The 19792-nt window shown below is 41.7% G+C and overlaps 1 protein-coding gene across 2 annotated transcripts in view; it reads right to left on the minus strand.

Annotated features, from left to right (window-relative positions):
• Window positions 1-19539, minus strand: part of PPFIBP1 (PPFIA binding protein 1) — a 133344-nt gene extending 113805 nt beyond the window's left edge. For both annotated transcript variants that reach the window (XM_063134247.1, XM_063134244.1), the window contains exon 1: window positions 19401-19539. The gene's annotated coding sequence lies outside the window, so the exon portion shown is untranslated. The remainder of the gene's footprint in view (window positions 1-19400) is intronic.
• Window positions 19540-19792: the final 253 nt, after the last annotated feature.

A 19792-nucleotide genomic window follows, 5' to 3' on the forward strand; every position in this document is an offset into this window, starting at 1 on the left:
CTGTTTCCCTAATTATTCCGAGCCCGGTAAGATACACAGCGGAAGCGGTTTCCAAACCAGCCTGTCACCACTGCAAGCTATGGGTTGTGGTGTGGTTTGGAAGACAGCCCCACCGTGCCAGGTTCGGACAATATGGCAACCTACACCACGCCAAGGGTAATTAGGGAAATGGCGGGCATACAAGTGGCACATGCGGAGCGGGAAAAAGAAGCCACCATGGCTTCTTTTTCCCAATGATAGTCTGAACCTGCCCATTGAGTGACCCTGGGCCAGTCACTCTCTTAGCCTAGCCTAACTCACAGGATTGTGGTGAGGATAAAATGGATCGGAGGAACCATGTATTCTGCCTTGAGTGCCTTGAAAGGAAGGTGTGATGAACAAAAACAAAACTATTTGTAAGCCCATCATGTGTCTACCATGCTTTGGGTAATAAAGTTGTTTTTTTGGGTTCTGAAATGACTTTTAATTGTATAATGTTTTTGCAAGTGTCTTTGGAGGTGAATTTGATCAAAACAAAAATTAATACATACTTAAGCGGCAAGAATTTTACCACTCCCCTGTTCTCCACAAGGTCACAGGTCCACTCCCCCCTCCTTTCACTTTATCTCATAAATAAATATGTCAAGACATGGCTCCAGATTCACAGGAATTGACTGCACAACAGCAATCCATGTGAACTGTTGCTCGTGAGCTGCTGCAAGCACGGCTGATGTACTGTAAAGTAATTTACAAGCAACGAGCTAAAACACTTTCCTTAAGGAATGAATAGATTCCAGTAAAGCATCCCTATTATCTCCAGGCTGCCCTTGATCGAGAAGCTTGACCTCGTAATTCCATAAAACACTTTACTCTGCTACGAGCAGATGGCACCATAAACTTCTCTGATACGCTGTGCCAATTTTTTAAGCCACTAGTGATTATTTGCATGGCAGTTTAAAGCGGGGTGGGGGGGAGAGAAGAAAGTCAAATCCTCTCTTAATATTGCTGTCCCTTGACCACCCCAGTAACAGAACTATTTCAGCAAGTTTGTTCTGATTTTTTCTGTGCTCTCTTGGAACTTTCACAGCGGACGCATTTGAGCCTAAATGTTCAGCTCGCACAGGAGTTGCTCCATAGCGTATATCTGCTGACCAGTCAATCCAAGCTAATAATTCCATTGCATTATTGAGCTAGTGAAGCATGGCAAGTTAAGTGACTACATATGCCTTCCCCAACCCAAGGCCCTCCAGATGTGTTAAGCCATTAGTGATCATTTGCATGGCAGTTTAAAGCGGGGTGTGGAGGAGAGAGAAGGACAAATCCTCTCTTAACCCTCCAATACCCATCATTCTGGCTGAGAACAATGGCAGTTGCAGCCTGACACATCTGGAGACCACCATATCGTACCAAACTGGATTAAATTGTGAACTAGGAAATCCTGGTTCAAATGTTGCCTCTATCATGAATGCATTTAGGAAAACTAAGAATCAAGTGTCAGCTGCACATCTGAACACTGACCTACTTTATAGGGTCGCTGTAATTCTGACTAAGAAGTACTGATGCCACGGTAACCCAGCAGTTTCAATTTCCAGCACAGATACTGCAGTTTCAGTCTCTCAGCTAGTTATTCCAAAAGAACGTTCGATTTATTTTCCATCAGAGAAAAAGATTTATCAGTAGTGCTTGGATGCACAAATTTTGGGGGTTGGAAAGTGCAACTGCCATTAAAAGCAATGGGCAGCATCTGCATTTAGAGATTGTTCAGATGTGTATTCAATTTTTGCCCACAGTTCCAAAATATAAGGATATCCAAGACACTCTGTGGAACTTCCTTGGAGATTCAAGACCATGAAGCAGAAAACCCCATGGAAAAAGAAGCCAGGTTTCACCCATCCCTAATGTGAAGCACATCATGAACTCATCAAAGTGCAAGTGTTATTAAGACAGTAAAGACTAACAACATGCACATACCTTCATTTTATAGGACTTAATTTTCATAGGAATGCCACCTGCCCATTACAATAAATCAGGGTTGACTGCCTGTGGAAAATAGCTTCCAAGCAAGCAACGAGGCAAAAACGCGATTACATATTGTGAGAGTGTGACTATTTCTCCACCCCACCCTCAACCCTTAATAGGCTCTTTACAAGGTAGGTATATATGAACAGATGGGCTAGTAAAACTTTGTGACCTAGTGGTTTTTCTGGACTGTTTGCAAGACTGTTTTATGAAGACATTAGATTCTCTTTCCCTCCACCCCACAACCAGTCAGCTTTTCAGGCTGTAAACTTGCCACATTTTTTAATGTGTTTTATATTCACTGTTGTTCCCCACCTCGATCCAAGTGGAGAGGCAGGTAAGAAATAAATTATTATTATTATTATTATTATTATTATTATTATTGGTGTGTGTAGCTAGACTGATTAGCAACAACAACAAAAAGTCTGCTCTGGTCACTTTTGTAGACTTATTTTGGGCTACCTGATTCATGCTTTTGTAACTTTCATTTAGAATTTAAGTTTATTGCATTAAAACAGTTTTGCACCCAAAACACCCCCCTCCTCCAGGAAGCCATAAAAAAAATACAACTGAACAATCTTCCTTCAACTATAACTGTGCTTCCCAAACAAAGAACTGGAATTTCCCAGGAGTAAATAAATACAAAACATTCCTCAAGAGGGTTTCCCTCTAATTATGGTATACTTCTCAGCACTTTTGACTTCAGTGCAGTGCCCAACATCTGTACTTTTTAAATCTGGATTTTATATCAGAACTGCTCAGACAGAGTTGTTTTGAGACACACGCACAAGTCAGCGCGCCACAGAGTGCTCTCCAGAGGGGATCTCATCACAATAAACGTTAATGCAAGAACCTTCTTATTTCTATAACAGGCAAGCAGTTTAAAGCTCAGAATAATTTCCTTTCAACCAGTTTCAGCTTTGAGTGAATAACTCAAAATTAGATATGATGTACAAATTAAACACTACCAAGGCTCATTGCTGGGATCTGTTCGGACAGGAATAATTCAATCAGCCCAAAGCAAAATTGGCTGGATTATATATGTGCTCTAAGGCATAATGGAGAGAGCTTTGAAGGTCCAGTTTAGCCTCAAACAGCAGTTTATCAGGGATAACTGACTGATAGTCTTTTCTGACCAATTCTCAGAATATACTTTGAATAACAAAACTACTGGGGGAAATTTAATTGCTTACAACAACATAAATTGGTGCCTATATTCTCAGGACTGAAAAAAGAATAAACAGACATACCTTACAAGTTACTACAAAGGAAGTCGAGATCGGAATGCATTTCACACCTATTTTCAGGGGTCCACAATTCCACTCGCTATATTCACCATGGCAAGCACCCCAGCCTCCTCTGGTAAGCATAATGAGTCCCCAGCCTATTTCCTGGGAGTAGGGCACTATCCCCGTAGTTACTTTCCAAGTTCTTTTAAACCATAAACTGAAAAACACAAGCCCCAGCCCTCCTCTCAAGCTTAGACATTGGGAGGGATTATTGCAGCAGTTACACTGTGCTTCAGGTATGCTTGGAGGGCCTGAGAGCTGCAGGGATGATTTGCCACCCTCTTTCCGAATTGAACTCAAGAAGAGGTCTGGGGCTCGCCCTGTTTGCACTGGCAATCCAAAGTCTAGGACTATAGGAACAATCCCCCACTACCCAGCTCCAAACTTAGAGCTGGGAAGGGGACAAGGGGATTTGTCCCTGGCTTCAGAGCGAGTTTCAGTTCTTCCACACCACCCTCTGATAAAATAAAGCAAGTTGGTTCTCTGAATCAGAACATTTAAGCATTCACTTCAGAACCATCACAACGAAAGCGTGAAAACCACTGACTTATTTCTGTAGAACAAAGCCATCTAAAGTAGTAAGCTTACTGAGACCACCTTGAAAACTGAAACTAATTGTATTACCTCTTATCTCAATGATAAACCCAGGCCAAATCACACTGCAAGATATCTAGTGAAAAGCCATCCAGGTGAAAACACACCTGCTATTACAGCAAAATCTGGACTGTGAAGATTAAAAATTTTAGTACAAGAACAAAAAAATGCAACATACATAATAACCAAAAATTATTTTACCTCATGTATATTACACAAACAATTATATATTATATATTATATTATATTATATTATAATATACAAAGCATTTTCTAGGGACACTCCTTCTGGCATAAAATTATTAAATGATGGAGGGGGGAATTAAACATCAGCATACTGTTGCATTTTAAATCTCTGCGCTGCTGCTAGGTTTTACTCTGGTTGCACTTTTATACTGTAGTTTTCAGCTATTGTATTTCATATTGTATTTTGTGGTTTGTTTTTTGTGAATCACCCAGAATCCTTTGGCCATTGGGAAGTAGAGAAATGTAATAAATAAAAATAATAAAATACCTTTCATTCATATTTTTCTCTTGAGGGTTGACATTCTCTTACCCCAAAACAGTTTCAGTTCCTTTAGCAGCTTCGTTAGCTAGAGAAGTTCAGTCCTGTAGGTTCTCCCACTCCAGCATTATAGCAGTGCAACAAAGTGCAGAGTCCTTTAAAAGCTACACTTGCATTCTAAACACATTTTCTTGGAATCCTTATTAATGCCACTGGAATCTGTCTGCAAATGAATCCAACTTTGAACCACATTCACAGTTCACTCTCACCAGAAATTTGAAGCCCTAATGTGTACCTCTGAAGCCTACTTCCAGAGAGGCAGTATCTGATAAAGGCAACTGAGGTGTTTCTCCACTTTTTTTTTTAATCTCAGAGCACACATGTGCACACCTTGACCTGCATCTTATCACCTGAATTCACAACAATGCTGACAACCAACTGCGACTATCCATATTAAAACATGAAGATACCTTCTACCAATTCTAGCCCAATGTTGTCAACTCAGAGTGGGAGAAGCTTTCCCTGATCTTAAGCACAGACCTTTTCCAAATCTATTACCGTCCTTGTAACTGGGGATGCCAGGAACAGAACATGGGATTTCCTGCATGCGAAACTGAGCCCTACCTCCTCTTCCAAATTCTAGAGACTGCGCCAACATCTTGTACTCCCTTACCCCTAAGGCACATGTGCACTTCAATTCAGAACAGGTGTAACTGTAATGTCTGCTTCCCACTTACAACCCATCTGATAGTCCCCTGTAAAAAAATGTTCAATATCTTTGTTGCTCTATAGTTCAATTCCCCAAGCTATCTACTAGGAACCACAATAGTTAGGGAGTTTTAGAACTGGTTCAGATGTGTTGTGTAAAACTGTACTAATAGCCAACATAAAATAGTGTGCCCTCCTATGCACCTTATGCAGCAATCATATTCACCATGGATGTGTTGTTACACCAGTGTTCATTGGGATTGGTATATGAATTGTGAAAGGATAACCTGTATTTCTATCACTTGGAGACACATGCCAAGGAGTTACAGTCAGCCATAACTCTGTGGCACACATCCACTATGCTTGGAGTTTAGGGTTGTCATACGTCCCAGAAAACCGGGAATGTCCCAATTTCCAGGAGTTTCTGAAATGTCCCGACCAGCTGGGCAAGAATCCCGGATTCCTGGTCCAGCTGGCCGGAGAAATTCTGACCTCCAAAATGGCGCCCTGAGCCCGCTCAGCGAAGCAGCAGCACAGAAAAAGACGCATCAATCCGGTGCTTTTTCCAGAGCATCACCGCTCCTCCACAGGCTCATCTGAGTCACTCACTGAGACTCACCTTATTGCGCCTGCGTAGAAGAGGAACAACAGCGAGGAAAGGCGCACATGTTCTCCTCAGGCTACCTGAGTCCCATGCAATGCAGAGGAGTTTGATGAGCTTGGCTGGTTGTGGTCAGACCTCTAGGGTAAGTGCAGGGCGGAGCTGCTGGGTTGTGGGGGAAGAAAGAGAGTTTTGTGGGAGATAGGAGGGAGGGAGGGAGCGAGTGGGGGATGAGGAGGTGAAGGAGAGGAAAGGAGAGAGGGCAGAAAGGAAAGGAAAGTCACTCCCCCCAAAAATTGCCCTTCAAAAATCCACCTCCTTGGATTTGGGTTGCAAACCTCAAATTTGTTACTTGGAAGTAAGTTGCAGTGAATTTAAGATGTCTGGTTTTACAATAGTTCATGTTTTAATTGAAAAATTGGGCTTTGCAAAAATTGGGCTTTCCCTAGACCTTTACATATTTCTCAGTTTTTTAAAAAAAATCCTACCCCTCCCAAAATTGTCCAGGTTTTGTGGATTCAGAATATGGCAACCCTATTGGAGTTGCATCTTTCTCTTCCACATAAGTTTAACACTAGTGTAGCCACAGCAAACACAATTCCTCCAAACTTGATGGAGCATTCTACTGGCTTCCTGAGCATTCAGATTAGGTATTTCACTTTCCAGGACAACTTGCCAAATGTTGCTTAATTATGGATAAATCTCTTGCATGGGGAGACGAAGTATATGGCTGCAATTTATTTTATACGAAGCTATCTTTTTTTGACACAGCTAACTTTATTGGACATTGATCAAAAACGTTCTCTGGAATTTGCAGCATTTCTGCAAGCCCATACTTTTCCAATAGACAACAAAGCAAAGAAATGAAGCACTTGGGAAGCTACAAGTGTGAGGAAAGAGTATATGCCCACAGCTGGAACAACGCACAGCACAGGCAGGCAAGTACAAATTAAACTGATGACAGACTCATTTATGGAAAATTCCAACATACAGCAAAAAATAGAGTATGACAGCAGCAATGAGCACTTTTTCCCCTTTCAATTTGGAAAAAGAAATATAATTCAGACAGCCACCCTCCTTCACTAGATTCAAACCAAAAATACCAAGCAGCTTGTTCATTTGCGGGGAAAGCAACCACTTCAATTCACAGCAGCACAGAGTTTTCACAAGTGAATTCTCATGGCCAGACATGTCATTAAATCTGTCAAATAAGCCTATTCCTGAGGGTACCAGAAACCTAGATCTGCACCAATTATTAACATTGTAGAAGAGAAGCAGATATACACACACTCATGCTCGCTCACTGACTCACTGCACCACATGTTTCAAATTGGAGGTAACCCACTGGCTAGGGTGACCATATGAAAAGGAGGACGGGGCTCCTGTATCTTTAACAATTGTATAGACAAGGGAATTTCAGCAGGTGTCATTTGTATATATGGAGAACCTGGTGAAATTCCCTCTTTACCACAACAGTTAAAGCAGCAGGAGCTATACTAGAGTGACCAGATTTAAAAGAGGGCAGGGCACCTGCAGCTTTAACTGTTGTGATGAAGAGGAAATTTCACCAGGTTCTCCATATATACAAATGACACCTGCTGAAATTCCTTTTTCAATACAACTGTTAAAGATACTATTGTCACCCTACCACTGGCTAACCTGGTTCAATGTACTAAGGCAACTGTGTGAAATTAATATTATCAGGAAATGTCTGATCAAACTAAAAAAAAAAACCAATGGTATGATTGTAAATATTCATGCTCAACAGTATACATGGCTGTTTTCATGTTATCCTTACCCTATGGTATATGTTAGACAGAAAGACAGAGACTAGCTGAAAGTTCTCCTTGTGAGCTTCACAAAAGAATGTGGTTCTGAATCCAGTCCTTTATGATCCAACTCCAATATTCTAAAACAGCAGGCTTGCATTGTAATTTCAGCTGCAACCTCTAAGCCCCACCATCATTATCAATGCAGCCACTGTTTCTGCATCCAGCAAGTAAATATTTTAGGCTGCAAATCTATGCACACTTATTAGAGAGTTAACACAGTGCCCCTTACTTCCAGATAAACATGCCTACAATTTTACTGTTAGTCACTCAAGGTGGTTTTCTTATAAAGAGCCAATCATTTTTTAAAAGCTTTTACCATATTTCAATCAGCTCTGCTGCTTATCTAGGTGGAGGCTTCTCATGAAGCTAAATGGTCAGGTACTAATCCTGCTTTTAAGTACCTATTAATATGGGATAATACTTATTCTGGTTATTACCTTGAAAAGCAAGTAACACAAAGGACTGTGAAGATGAAATTTGACAAATAACCCACCCACCCCCAGTTCTGGAAGTGGTTTTCCCATAGCAGATGTTCACAGTTTCAGATCATCTACTATCATAACATTTCTAAAATTGCTTATCAGTTTTGTATTAAAATTAGCCTCCTTTCAATAATTCTTTTGTTATTGTTGCTCTGGTAGAGCCACATGGAAAGAGAACCCACATGAACCTCACATGACTTAGGCAGGTGACCTACAAAAGCATTATGTAGGCTTGTGCGTGGTCAGGGCTAGATAAGAAATTTGAACAGGAAGCATTTCTGAGCTAATTCTTGGGGTACTGACATTGTCTGATATGTTTTGGTGACAGAAAAGCTTCTCACCTAGGGGGAAATATAGCAGAGCTCAAGCTGATTACTTACTGGTTTGAGGAAGGTTTCAGTGGGTTTTGTTCACTGTTCTCTTCCACAAAGCCAACTAGTCTACTTCAGTTTGTCCATATCTATCAATATCAAGTTTGTTAGTATCAGCGTAAACAGTAAGACAACACTCCATTACATTCCAACCCAACTCAAGGGTGGGGATCCTTAGGTCCGGGGGCTGAATCCAGACTTCCACAGTTCCTCAGATGGCTACATCCTTCTCTTGGCCCCAACCCCTCTCTACCAACCCAAAACTGTTTGGTGGTTTCTCAACTTTTGTGCTGTTTTTCCCAATTCTAAGAAGTTGAGATACCTCTTCAAAGGCTTAGTTACTGAAAGAAAGAGCTTTAAACTACATTATAATCTGGTATTTTTGGCTTCACCCCTTTTCCTTTGGCCTCACCCACTATTGGAATGTAGCCCTGGAGAACTTCTCCAAAATTGAATTTGGCCCTCGAATTGAAAGAGGTTCCTCACCCCTGTAGACTCTAGCAGAACAAAACATTTAATCACGGATAGGTAAAAACAGAGGCACCAGGAGTAGGTGCTCCTAGGGTGGCCAGACTCGAAAGAGAACAGGGCTCCTGCACCTTCAATAGCTCCACATAAAAGAGAAAATTTCAGCAGGTATGGCTTGTATGAAAAGCTACACCTGCTATAATCCCTCTTCTACACAACTATTAAAGGTGCAGAAGCCCTGTTCTCCCTTAAGTCTGGCCTCCTTCTCATCGCAGACCCACCCTAGTTATTCACCAAATACAGTATTTGACTTTCCCCCATAGGAGGGAATGGCAGCCTTCAGGGGAGAAAGTAAAGCTGTGGACTTAGACCCTTTCTACACCTAAGAGTTATCCCAGAAAAATGGAGGGATTGTCCCTGCCAGCTCCCGGGATACCCTGTGTGGCATTTGGATGCACAGGAACGATCCCAGGATATAGGGCTGATGTAGACATGCCCTTAAAGAAATTGTTGCAATGAGGGCAAAACTTTCTCTCCTCTTCTAAACAAGGATCCTGCACGAAGTTTTGCCCGACACTCACACACACACACACAATGAACCTCACTTCAGGAATCCTGCAATATATACAAGTTCTCCCACCACGTACACAGGCCACCATGATTATGAAAGTAAAAGATACTCTTTACTCTGATCCTATTTCACTCAAAGTCAATCATGGCACTGAGACTGTTTACAAATAATTAAGGGAGAAGCCATTTATTTTGCATCCCTCATTTGTCTCACAAAAAGGAGGCCCCGGGTGACAAGCATTTGACACCTTGAAAGTAATTCCTGCTTCCCCACAAGAAAAAAAAAATGATCACACTATTTCATAAAATTGCAGGACAGAACTAGGTCACCCTGTAATTGTGTAGCCTTAAAGGAGCAGCAGAGTTTGAATTTCACTTTGAAGTCTGAAAATGAGGTCAACACCACAGGAGGGAAGGGGGGGGGCAGAAAAGGCCATCTTGAGGGTCTCTCTTTTCTTTTGACACACATACCACCCTTATGACAATGGCATGCTGTGGCTCCAGCAGGATTCATAAATCAAAGCAGAATCTGTATTAACCTACATAGCTGGAAGCTTTACTGATCATGTCTGAACAGCATGAGCATTATTTCACACAGGGCACTTAATTTTCCCCAAGGTACTGCCCCAACATGTACTAGGCTATTTTCATTAACTTCTCCTCCGGTCTGCAATAACAAGGATTCCCCTTGCTGCGGGAGGGGAGAGGGGAGCGAAAGCACACAAGTTTCCAAATCATGTTCAATTTCTGAGATTCTTGAGTGAGAAGATCAGGAGGACAAGCTTTCCTGAAAGACAACTTGCCCGTTACTACCTATCTTCCTGCGTAATGTGCAGTCTTAGAGAAGTATTGAGATTTCAAGCATGTCGTCTTTGCGCAGGGCTTCTGAGGTGCGCAAACCAGCACTCCACTTGAACTGACCTGAGGTGTTACCCCACAGCAGGAATGGACAGACTTCAGGTGAGCAGGGTCTCCTGCCTTAGACTAGAATCCCAAGATCCAACTAGAACCAGGTGACATCAGAGCTATTTTTCTTAATATCGTTTGATTGAAATGTTTCGTTTACTATATATTCACTATAAAGAGCTTCGGCTTTTGGCCACTATAGAAATGTAATAAATAAATGAACAGGTTTTGTTGGCTTTCTTCTCCTGATAAGTCATTTTCATAATGTGTTATAGTTCTTATCACTCTATAAGAAATTAGATATCTATTGAATAGCCATGAATTATGATAATCTTCATCTCAATTATATTTTGAATGATGTATTCCCCTTTTGATTATATTATTGAATGTTCAGTGATGGCCTTCAGCTAAGAAATGAAGACTTCGGATTTTTTGGCAACTAGAACCCCGTGTCTGAGGGTGGGAGGGGGATAGACATATACTGGAATCAAGATAGCTGAGCATATACCTAGCCCTGGGAACTTTCATTACCAAAAAAACAGGTCACTATCCTCACACAGAAAAATCTACTTCCAACTTTCTCCCAAACATTCTTAGTTTCAACACCTAATTTATGGCTTTGCTATCATTAAATTACTAGGAATCAAAAAGACTTCCCCATATATTGCAAATCATGCAGCCATCTATCAGCAGATCCTGATCTATCTTCTGCTTACCCGTACCCTACTTTAGCATATCCCAGAATCCTTTGCAACATGCAAGAGTTTCATGGGAGATATGCAAGGGTTTATCAGTAGATGAGTCAATGTAGAAACAGTCCCCTGAAGGGAGAAAGGTTTGAAGATCGGTGCTCTTAAGAATCACCAGAAAGCCTCATATGACATTTCTGAAGGAGCCATTTCACTTGCTCTCAACGTTGGATCAAAAAGTTGGACAGAACATTGCAAGTAAATTCTAGTTGCATTTGGAGGATCCTGCTCAGGTGAGACATATAAAATATTGAAGCTTTACAGGTAGGTTGTGAGGAGATTCCAGGAACACAGAAAGGACTAAGGAGTGCTATAAAAGGATACACTTTCAGACTAGGCTTTGGAATTAACAAGCAGTTCTTCAATGAAGCTCTAGTTCTGCTGGTGAGTCATGGGTGTACACAGTTCTGGAACCACAAGCCTACAGGATTCGAACGTCTACAGTCAGGGATTCCCCACCCCACCCTATTTGTAACTAGTACTCTGAACAATTTTGCCCAACGTTTGCACCTAAGACAACAGACAAAACACAATCTCTGAAGCAAACTTGTTTCATACTGTTTGTGGAATGTAAAGACATAGAACAACTGGCACTGTTATACTGCTAACTTTTTAAACACACTATTAATAACTCCAGATGAACTACACAGAAATGGATGAGTAGTTCTCATATTTTTGCACGTCGAGGAATAATCATTTGAACAAAATGGAGCACTGAAAGACCATTGGTACTTGTGGTGTGCAGATAGATTTAATGTGGAACCAAATGCTACAGCCTAACCTTCAAGTTCTAGCTTCACTGTTAACAAGTATGAAATATTCAGTATACACCAGTAAAATTCATACGAACCTATTGCAATGTAGGGTAGCTGGTATTTCATCAGTCACCTTTTATGCCTATTTCTCACTCACTGTAGATGAGGACTCGCATAATGTTCCTTCAAACAACATGGTCCCTCCACATGGAATAAGTATATTAAGCTAGAATCCTGTTCCCCAACATACAAAACTTCAACATTCAGACATTAATGCCTCAGTGAGAACTAGGCCTTAAATATATGACCCAGCATGAAGTTGAAATTCAGTACATACCAGTGGTTTCAGAAAAACTCAATATGCTTAAAGGGCGTCAGAGGAAACGTCATACTTTCTTTTTAAGAAAATTAAATCCTCCAAAAGTACAAGAGCTGGCAGCCATTTACAGCAGGAGAGAGAAAATGTTGATTTTGGAAGAAGTGACTCTTACTCCTTTGGGAAGCAAACTGACAGCATCTTTCCTTCCGATCAGGCCCATGTCAGGAGAGGAGGAGGAATAAGAGTTTTGAGGGCCCAGTTCTCTCAAAGATATCCCATGCCCTATAGCCAAATTTACTGCTTTCATTTCCTTAAAAAAAAAAGGTGTGGGGGGAGACTAACCTTTTTACTTACAGGGACATGAGGGGGAAGTTTAGGCAACATTGTATTTGCAACTCTTCTGTAAAAAGCAATCCCGTTCCTTGCTTGCAGTGTGTTAGCCAGGGACCAAGAACAAAGGAAGCTGCCTTATACTGACTCAGACCATTGGTCCATCTAGCCCAGTATTGTCAACACTGACTGGCAGCAGTTCTCAAAGGGTTTGAGGCAGGATTCTTTCTTTGCTCTACCTGGAGAAGCCAGGGATCAAACCTGGGACCTTCTGTATGCAAAGCTTGTGCACTATTACACGGAGCCATGGCCCCTTCCTATAGCTCAGTGTGTACAATTTACACTACAATCACACAAGTACAAATTGCACTAGGATAATTGACAAGCACTTGTCACATTTTAAATTATATTTTAACAATATTTGAGTAACTGCATACTATTTTAATTAGGGTCTATGTTTCACAGTCACTTCACTTACAATCCCACCCCCTTCCCTTAATCCCACGCATCTCCAGTTATGGGCCTGATTCATAATCCTAGGTCCTAGCTTGGGATATTTTGTGACAGCTGACAGACATGCAGGATCCGAGCCAAAATGGTCCGAAGACTGCTTGCATGCCAAAAGAATTTCCCTGCCATGTGTCCTTAAGAACTTGAGGTTCTCCAGGTGAGAGGCTAAACAGGACAGAGATAGTAAACCTATTGTCCAGTCAAATTCCATTATCACCAGTCCCCACATTTGCATCCCTTTCTAAGACAATAATCCGTGCTCACAAAGCTCCCTGTAGAATATCTCTACTCAGGAGTCAACTTATTGGGAGAGGAGGAGGCACTGGTGACCGTAAGTAACCCTTGGAGTCATCTTGAAACAAGTTGCTAATAATTTGCTACAGTTCCTAATAATTTGCTACAGTTCCTTTTAATTTTATAATGCTACCCTGATCACCTTTCAAAGATGTCTGCCACAAGCAGCACAGACCATGACAGCTGTCTTTAATATAGCCGCTATAAAACTCCTAGCTACATTCTCATCATTACAATGACCGAGAGGCATAGGGAACCTATAATAATAAAAGAGGACACATGTCTGTCTGTGCCATAGATCTAAGACAATGAAACTCCAAGACACCCAGAATTTGGCATGGCTACTTACTAAGGGAACCTCAAGGGTTATTTGTGTGTTTTTAAAAGCATGTTCATTCATTTTAATTAACTGAAATGTGTCAGTATCATCTCCAATCACTAAGAGGCAAACTTCCCTTAGCACTGCATAGCTTTGCAGTTGACAGAGTTTGAAGACAATGGGAGTGTCCAAGAGACAAAGTTATAAGGACGCGTCCTCTCTCCCACTGAGGGGCAGCTCCCCCTCAGGAAAATGGAGAGGACAGACCCTCCCTCAGGAGTCTATACGGGTGCTGCATGGCAGCGGAAGTACCTAGGGGTGATGGCAGCCAAGTGTCACTCAGATGGGACTGGTATAACATTGTCTGACAGCTTTGCTGTATTGAACAAAGGGCTATTTCAACCTGTGTGAAGCCAAGTATGTCTGCTAGTGCCTATAGATTACAAGAATGCTGAGGAAGTTCAGAGCAGGTCTGGATGCAACGGAACACTTGCAGGACACACTGTCACACAGAGAATTGCAGTCTGTGGAGCATGGGCTACACAGGGTCAAGTGTGGAGGGCAAGTTCCTCTCACTACAACAGTATCCTGAAGTGCAGCACTTTGATTTCCATTCACTCCTTTGAGGGAAATTATTCATTTGCAAAGAGAAAGCAAAGGAGACAAAATTTGTGTGACAGCAAAATGTGCTTCCTGCTTTTATAAATCACGTCTGATATTATCTGCACAGCCCCATCCTGTTTGGTCATCCTTGGTCACACTAGCACACCACAGAAAGTTATGAACTATCTGTGCATGTGTATATAATATTGATTATATGTTTAGGTACATCAAGAATCATTGGCTTCAGATATAGTTGATTGAATATCTGGACTTTGTTGTTGAGCTAAAGTTTCAGGAACGGAGATGCTTGTTTTGCGTATTCCACAACCACTGGCTCACGGTGCATATTTTACTGCCAAAACTTTGAACAAGGCTAAAGGAAAAAGAAGTAGCAATGCTGACTGGCCATAAAATCTAAAAAATTGTCTGCAGATTAAAAGCAGGAGGTAAATTTGCATCAGTCTCTCCCTATAAATGTTTTAGAGAATTGCTTTAAGTTATCCTTTAAAATAGGAAAATCGCTCATGAAGAATATTGTAAAGCACGTAGTAGACTGTAGCTTATTCAGCTTTTGAAGAACAGCTTCACGTTGCCAGCCAAAGACAGTTGAAATTCTACATTTCGTTATCACCAGTTTGGGCCCCTGTCTCTTGACAACACACTACTGAAAATAAATCATGTTGCGGGGCGGGGGGTAGTTGTTCCATTTTGCAAGTCAATATGCCATCCAACACATCACTCTAGGTGCCAAGACTTTATTTTCCTAAGCGCTGTTGTTAGTGTTATGGAAGAGAAAGCAAAGAGCCAAATACCTAATGAGAACTAGAAGCATGATCCCTCATCTGCTCTTTTTCTGACCAACATCTGTTCTATCTCAGGAGGAGGAAATTATTTAGCATTTATGTAGCATTTTCAAATATTTCACACACATTATATCTGTGAGGCAAGGAGCGCAACTTGTAGGACAAAATATCTGGAGGGCCACAATTCCCATCATCCCTCACCATTGCCTATGCTGACTAGGGCAGATGGTAGTTGTAAGCCAAAACATCTGGAGGACCACAAATTGCCCATCCCAGTGTAATCCATCTTCCCTGAAGATGATATCCTCCGGATAGTTTAGACTACAATTTGCAAGTCCCAGCCATTATGGCCAATAAGGGCTTATGGGATTGCAGTCCAAAACATCTGGAGGGAACTACACTGGGGGAAGTTGCAAATAATCCTAACAGCGGCCTTGAAAGGTAGCCCATTATTATTTTTATATTGCAGATAAAGGACTTGTAGGGTAGTCCTAATGGCAGAGATAGTCTGAATGAGGGACCTCACTACTCACACTCATGACCACAACAATACGACAACGGCAAATGTAGTGTTATTCCTACCATGCCATCAACAGGTCTCACTACCATATGCAGTACATTAGCCACATGCTGAACCACAATGAGGATAAAAAAATTGATACAACTACTCTGCAGGCCATCCCAAAGGCCACTTCAGAATGACCTACAATTCTACCTTACTATCATCTTATGGGCTTAATGTTCATGGTCACACACTTGTTATACTCAGTCACAACAGCAACCCCGCTCACAGAATACCACTCTCCATATCATAGTTGTGCATATCTACAGGGTTGTAAACAGTTACTCATATGGCTACCAACAGTAACAAGGATTACCTTTAGTTTTCTTTTCTAGAGCCTGGATGAGGGGTACACAACCTGATGTCTTCCAGATGTTTGGGACTACAACTCCCATAATTCCTGACCATTGCATCTGCTGGCTGGGCTTCTGGGAGTTGTAGCACAAAACATCTGAAGAGTACCAGGTTGCCTGCCCATGGCCTAGATTCTTAAACTCAGGGACAGGACTGTTCAAGGTAGTTGAAAATCACCTCCAGTTAAAACATAGAAGCGCTGGGAGTTTTGTGAGTGATCTCCTGCTGCTGTGACCCCTTCTCTCTCTCTCTCTCTCTCTCTGAAACCTTGGGCAGGGACTTCCAAATGCAGCAGATAAAGGAAGGAACTGCTCAGTTCCTGTCCTTTGGTCAATATCTAGAGTAGACAAGCAGGCCTTGTTGCCAGGAAAGAGAGGACAGGGAAATGGGGAGAACTCTAAAATTAACTTTCGTATCCATTCTCTCCAATCTAAAGATTGACTATTCTCCAACACACTGCTATTGGACAAGAATCTCTATCAGCCCACCAACCAACCAGATAGTTACACAGGTGGGGGTGAGGTCCAGAAGATGAACCTTTCTAAACATATACTAAAGGGGTGGGAATTTGTGGTCCTCTAGATAAGTGGTTCCCAATTAACTAAGTACTGTGGACCCCTTGTTTTTCAAATGCCAAGCAATTTCAAAAAATTTGAAATTTTTGTTATCTCTGTGGTAGTTATCTGTGCAAAGCATTTTTTTGGAGAAAATAAGGAGTAGCCCCTAATAATCAAAGGATTTTAGATATACTAAAAACAGATCATAAAATTTGTGATATTACCATGCAAAAATGACAATGATTTAGTTAGGAATAGAAAGCCAAATTTAATTTGACTAATGTCTAGTTTACAACTGAACAAATTGTGACCTTTCAAGCAGCTACTAAACCTAAATGTGATGGGAGAAATCATGCCTCTCTTTGTCCTGAACAATCCCTTCCACATCCGGTTCAATATTGCTTACTTTTAATCTCAAATCTGGATCAACATCGAGCCGATTTCTAGGCTTGTTCTTCATGTAACAAAATGTCGAAAATGTTTGTTCACAAAGATATGTGGAACAAAAGGGAACTAGATGTTTCAAAGCTTTTTCACCCTAACTTCTTATAATCAGGAAAAACCTTCACCCAGAATTGGTCCAGTCTATATTCTTTGAAAAATGATTTCAATGAACCATCATAAGTCACGTCAACAAGTGCATCTTGCTCTTCCGCAGATAGAGTTGTTAGCTGTACATCACCACATTCAAAAAGATTCCTTATCCATGAGTTTTCAGGATTAGGTGCAGGGAAGTAATCTCTGAAGCTAGTCGCTAAATCACACAGGTGCTTTCGCACATGATGTCACCGTCGAAGCAAATGGAGCGCAGGAGACGGCATATTTTCTTTTATTAAAATGCAGACTTTGCAGAGCTAATATGTGAATGGTGCTACGGACCCCCTGGGTGGGGGTCTGCAGACCACCAATTGGGAACCACTGCTCTAGATGTTTTGGTCTAGAACTCACATCAGCCCTAGCCAGCATAGCCAATGCTGAGGAATGATGGGAATTGTAGGCCACATCTGAAGGACCACAAGTTGCCCACCCCAGCCCTGAAGTCCCAAAGTTTGAGAAATGTTGTTTTATGCCACAATTCTATGCACGTTCATTCGGAAGTAGGTCCCACTGTGTTCAAGGGGGCTTACTCCCACATAGCAATTATGCTAGCAAAGTCATCAGCTAAAATAGGTGGGCATGAACCCAGTAACTTCTGTGAACTTATTTCCAAGGTTGTTCAAGGTTATGGTGCCCATGCCTTACCCCGCCTCACTTTTTCAAGGTAAACATTTTTACTGATCCCAGTATGGTGCTCAGGACACCAATAATAAATAGGTTCTCAAAAAAGTGTTTCCACGAGTATAATAGTATACAAATGTAATAGGATTTCAACCATCATTTGCACACACACACACACCCAAGAGCATACACTGCATATGTCTCAAAACAGAGGTTAGAGATACCAAACTGAACCGGCGCCCTGGTAGGCATGACTTCAAAGAGACACTTCAATCACTCTTTATTTTACTCCCTCCCAACTCTTCCTCAGATGGTGCCGCCCAGCATTTTTACTGGTCAAAAGAAGGTGGGTTTGTTTTGCTCCCATGAATAAGCTGCCACCAGATGTCTAGCTGAAATATATGGCAGCTTCCAGTTTCACAGGCAGGAAGAAAAAGAACTCTGTGTTCACAGGAGCCCTTACGCATTCACTGGGGCAGAGACACCAGAAATTTGGCAGGCTTTAAAAGCAGCAGAAAACATAACAATATTAAAACACAAAGAGGAGGCAAGGAGCTGCCACAAAAGAACAACCTTATCAGTGAAGTTCATCTGAAATATTCCCAAGAAGCTAAGCACATGCAGTCAGGTCCTATGCATTTTTACTTAGAGCTCTCACTATATTCATGAAGCTTATTCCCTAGTAATTGTGCAAACAACTGCAGCCTTGGAGAAGCTAGGTTTACCATAAATATATTTTGGATATCCTCTCCAAAAGACGTTTCTAACTTTATCTCAACTTCATAAAATTCAATTAAAGCTGCAGTCCCCAAGCTACTCACACATTGTTGTCGCTACCATAAAATCAATGAGTCTGATCCAGAAGAAAACCATTTGAGGATTTTATTTCCACCATTCTTGGGACTGCAGTGTGAACGTGGATTTTTAATTTGATTGTTAAATCAAATTATTTAATTAGAAGGTTAAATGAAACTTCAAGCTGTTTTTATTAGACTGGGCCAATAAACTTTTTTCCATCGAGTGATATGTAGAGGACCAGACTGGGAAACATTAAACTTGCAGCCAAAAATATCCTCCCAAGCATGACAAGATTTTCACAATATCCTGCTATATCCCCACCCCAGTTGCTATCACCTTTCCCATTTAGCACCAGTATAAAGGCAAAAGTTGGCCGCTCATTCCAAGCTGCATCTGCTCTTGAACATACACCTTCCTCAAAACCGTTCTGCAACTTTTTAAAAAGCAATCTCAAATCCATTGTCTTCCTTTTACTACCTATACCGCATTTTCTTCCAAAAAAATCTCTGAGCCTCAGCTTATGCAGAATCTTGCAGATTCCTTGTTAGTTTAGTAAAAGTTATTCAACCTAGATTTCTAAAATACCCCACCCCCTTTCCCAAAAGATCAGCCCCCACTAAGGATCTACCTTTTTGCACTTCCTGCTGATGGGCTTGTATCAGCCAGCCAACTGGAAACACTTTGTGGCTTGCTACTAAACCTGTGGGAAGGGACGAGGGAATGAACCAACCCAGAATCAGGGAATATTTTTCTTCTTCTTCAACCACGTTTAAAGAGTAATCCGGTTTGGCACTCAGGAACAGAAGCCAGACTGGCATGCAGAAGAAAAACAGCCAGAGGCAAGAATGTGTTGTAACACTGCACTCCTCTCGACTTGTCTCCAAAGTACGAGCAAAGCCACTCACCTCAGCCGAAAGCAACCCAGCAGCGCCTTCCCAAAAGTGCGGCCTCCGGATAACGCCAGGCCTCGCCCTCTCCTCAGCTCCCCTAAACCATGCTCTTGCCCCCCTTTCTTAGACCTCCTCTCTCCTGGGCGCTCCCTCGCGCTCCCTTCTCACACCATGTCAGGATTCCAAGCAAAGACTGAACGAGGGAACAGCACACGTCACTCCTTCTTCCAGGTTCCTCCCGCCCCCAAAAAGGGAGCGACCGAAGAGATTGGAGGAAAGTCTGGCACGCCGGCCCACTCGCGCTCCTTGATTGGAGCGGGAGGAAGTCACTCGGGAACTAAGAAAGCTGGTTCTTTTTTATTCCTTTTTTTTTTTTCTTCTTTTCGGTGGTACATTCCAGGATTAGC

The sequence above is a fragment of the Elgaria multicarinata genome, chromosome 9 (assembly GCF_023053635.1).
Source record: "Elgaria multicarinata webbii isolate HBS135686 ecotype San Diego chromosome 9, rElgMul1.1.pri, whole genome shotgun sequence".
Lineage (NCBI taxonomy): Eukaryota > Metazoa > Chordata > Lepidosauria > Squamata > Anguidae > Elgaria > Elgaria multicarinata.